Genomic DNA, 4,413 nt, shown 5'->3' on the forward strand with positions numbered 1-4,413 from the left:
TGCTTGCTTTTCCTCTACCAGCCCCACCCCCTCCCTGCTGAAGCTAGCTAGACTGGTACTTTTTGGCTGAAGATACTATATGATAGTGGAGAAGTTCTGAACTATTGCTCAAATGGCAAAACTGCTATAACAATCTTTTATACCTTTGAACTTTTTTTGATGAGTGGCCGAGTTGGATTTCAAGCCACATTTTCAAGGTATTTGAAGTTTTGTAGTGTTGGTGTGTTTGTGTATAGTGATTCTGTGTGTGAAGAGAATATTTTTCTAATTCCTCTCTTTCTGAAGGTGTAAAAGCTGGTTTTGGTTCACTGACCCAGTGACTTCATTAACTCTGATGGTCCATCAGTGCAGGCACACACCTGTGGCTGTTTACACTGGGAAATGTTGTAGCTCTTGGGACTGATTTGTTGAAGTTTGTCTTTTACGATTCTAGATCAACAACACAAATTTGCACCTCTTTGATTCCCTTTACTGCTGAAATAATTAGAAAGCTAAATTATGAATCACCTGTATTCTTTTCCTAAAACACCCCAGCATTCATTCTGCTTAAACCTTCACCTGTTCTTGCACCGATTCACCTTCTCCCAGGAGCCCGAACAAAACATTAAGGATTAATTTTTTTGATGGGCACAGGTTTGGAATTATGTGCAAACTAAGCTCCAGGTGCAAACACATTCAGAAGTGAAGCTGCTGAGTGAGAGATATTTTTTATTTGGTTGAAGGCAATATTCTTAATGTATATGTGTGTCTTCTCGTTCAGCTAAACCTCAGAGGAGCTGGTAGTTCTGAAATGACACTGACAGTAACACTTTGGAGCAGTATTGTGAATTATTAGATTGATTTTCAAATTGTTCTGTTGTTAGGGTTTTTTTATTCTTGAAAACAAGACAGCTTTAAAGAATACATTCTAAGTGCAATAATAAGTTGTTTTTTAACATGGACATACAAGCTATGAAAATGACATTCAACAATTGAAGATTTTTGCACTAAGTGAACATGCAGGTTTATTATAGGTCTTTGTAGTTCAGTTGTAGGATATAGCTCCATATTTTATTCAGATATAAATAAATGTCTTTGCATGTCCTGTTTATTGCCTAGCATACTAAACTTGGCCCTGTTGCTTATGTATTCTTAGGAATTATGCACTGTTTCTCAAGCAGGTATTTCTGAAATCCTCTTTGATAAGTATTTGGAAGCATAATACTCTGAGATCAAAACACTGCTTTTCAGTTAATCAGAAACCACTTCCAAGTACACTGTTTATTTGTGGATATGGATCAAGAGTGGAATATTTAATCACTATTTCAGGTCCATTTGAAACTAAATAATATTTGTTTTCCTGTTTGGAAGTGTCATAGCAGAGAGTAAACTATGTGTGGTTTGCAGACAAAGTGCACACTGAAGTGCATTTTCTTAATTAGTAACCATACCTGTTCTTGACATAAACCAGAGGCATACTGTTTCAAAATTATAACCCTTATTGTCTTTTCTGTTATTTTTCTTTCTCCAGAGTTGTAGTAAATTGAACATAAAGCCCATGTATACTTGTGATATAAAACATTGTTGGCAATACTACTGCTTAGAATGTTTACATCTATCAGCTTACAAAAGTCCTTTAAATATAATCACACAAAGCATCCTAATTTTTTGAGACCAAAACTCACACCTTTTTTTGTATTGCAGGATTTCAATCCCTGCTTTACATGAGGGGGAGGTTTAAAAGAATTAGATGTTAAAATGTTAGAGGTGGATGGGAAAGATGAGGAGGTGGAAATAAACAAACACCCCAACCAATCTGTAATCCAAAGGTTCCTTTAGGTTCACTAGAACTTGTGCTTCTGGACCTCCCAAGTGCTTCTAAAAATATCATTAAAATGCTTATAGTATTGTTAATTAAAATGACTGCAAGATGCTGCCTTCATGACAAAAAATTATGTGAACATTTTATGCTGTTCTTGCCTGGAGTATTTCTGTAGAGCACATTTTTCAGTATTATCTCCTGTTTGGGCAATGCAAAAGGTCTTGATTAAGTGTGATAAAAGCCTCTTGTTTCCTGCTTTGCTGTGAAAAATCAGTATTCATCACAGATCTTATTTCAGGTGTTTTAGCTTTGACTTTTTAACCAAAAACAAGGCTGCTTTTTAGCACTGATGCAATTTGAAATCCTTATGACCAGACATCTGGATATAACTGTGGCATCTTCCTGACTTGCTGCTCTGTTTGTATATAAATTATCTGGGAGAAAATATAAAATAGTTGTTGGTAAATTTTAGAAATTATACAGAAATGGTATAACAATAGTATGGATTAATTATGACCATACCTGAAAAAAAATGTATTTATACATAAAAATCCAAACTTGCATATTTGAAGAACGAAATATGTAAATTCTGCTCACAAATATGAAGGATGTGCATTGAAAACACCTCACAAAACCCAGGGACTCCAGGGAGAAGGTATGATGAGTGAATAATTGTTTAGGAGTGATTACTGTGTGAAAAACAGCTAGGGAATGGGATGTCAGGCAAGGGGGAAGCAGAGGTGAGGGGTGAGAAGCTCTGCTGGTCTGAGGTTGGGATGATGAACTCATTTCTGATGCCAGAGCCTGTTTTACAACAAGGCTGAAATTGAGAAAACTTCGGGGAGGGGTGGGGGGAAGATATTTCAGAAAAAGTAAAAAAAGAAATGAATGCATGAGCATTTTTTTTTTTTTTTAGCATCCTCACTGTTAGCTTGTATCTGTGGGGGAAATGTCCAGCAGAAAATGCTCTTTAATTGACACAAGCATAAAAAGACTGTGCCCTAGAGCTAGATAAGGTGCAGCAGAAATTAAAGTTGCAGCTGGTTAGCAGTGAGGCTAACTAACCACTGAGAAACTCAGAGAGATCCTGGATTCTATATACCCTGAGGTTTCAAAAATGAGGTTAGTGGTCTCTCTTTAAAAAACAAACTAAACCCAACCCACAAACCCCACAGCAATTATTTAGTACATCTATGAAAAAATTATTCAGTAATGTAGAAACTGTTGCTGTTCTGAAAACTAGAAGAGAAAAGCACAGAATATTTGACTTTCTTTTGACTAAGTCAATGTAAATAAGTGTTTGTAACAAAATCTAATTTGAAGTGTGGAAACCTGTTGTGATGGGAAACCTGCTGAACTCATATTTTGATGGCCTAAATCATGTTAGATTGGATCTTGTTGGGGGGTAGATGCTAGAATTAAAGCACTAGCTTAGTTAAGAAAACCTTTGCTCAGATGTATCCCTCCCTTGAGCAAAGTACTTTGTGTAGACATCACCCTCCCTTTCTGTGAGCAGAATAATGGTCTTTTTCCCATTCTGTGCTCTCAGAGTGAGCTGCAGAAAGGGAGTAGCAAGAGGGTCCCTTAAATGGCAGTGTGAAATTCCCAGTCCTCCTCGATGTTCACCAGACCATGAAATCAGGATTAATGTTGAGCAAGGGGTTGGATTTATATGCGGCTGACACGTTTTTTTCAGGAGGTATGAGCCTTGTAAGTCTTCATGTGTTTGTTCAGAGAGTCTGAAATAACAAAAACCCTTCAGGTTCTTATTTACCTCTAAGCTGTGCAACAATCTACAATGTGTAATTAATGAAAATGTATTGATGGATTTGTTCTGGCTACATGTTAAAGGACCTGTACAAGTCTCAAACCAAGACTTTCAAATTAACACACTCTTGGAATTTCTTTCATCCAGATCTTTGTACGTTCTGCATTAACACTTAATTATTTTTTTCCTAAGTTTACTTTCACCGACCACTTATGGAGCTTCCTGAATTGCTCACTCATGTCACAGGTGGCACAGCCATTCTGTGGCCACCCTTCAGGGCACAGTCAGTACCAGATGAGGGAGGCACTGACATCTTTCTGCTTTGGCTCTTCATGGATGATGCCTGGGCACATCCACCCCCCTTCCCATTGGAGACACGGGATTGTCCCAGCTGCTGCACACTTGTCAGCCTTCCTTTCTCAAGCTGCAGTAACCCTGTGAGTAGTTGTAGCCTGACAGGGCAGGCAAGTTTTTGTGAGGGGGGAGCAACTGGCAACTCCAGGAGTGCTGAGGGCAGGTCTCAGACTAGATGATGCTTTGGTCACATATGGGGTAAGAAATGGACACTGCCTGTGAAAGCAGGAGTGCCCTGCTCCCTTCCTTGCATCAGGTGGTACCTGCTGAAGGGCAGGAGATGCTTCCAAAGGATGGGAATCAAGACTGCTATCCTTGGGGTTCTCCTCACAGGTCCTCACTGTGCTGGCTGGGGCATCTCATGGTGCTGCAGCCCTTGGGGCTTGGCTGTCCCCTCTGAGCAGGGAACTCAGAGAGGTGCTGCCTCTCTGGGCTCTGAGCCCCTCCAGCAGCTGGAAGGGCTATGGGAGCTGACTTCAGGCACATCCTC

Source organism: Chaetura pelagica, unplaced genomic scaffold, assembly GCF_000747805.2.
Source record: "Chaetura pelagica isolate M959 unplaced genomic scaffold, ChaPel_1.0 scaffold62, whole genome shotgun sequence".
Lineage (NCBI taxonomy): Eukaryota > Metazoa > Chordata > Aves > Apodiformes > Apodidae > Chaetura > Chaetura pelagica.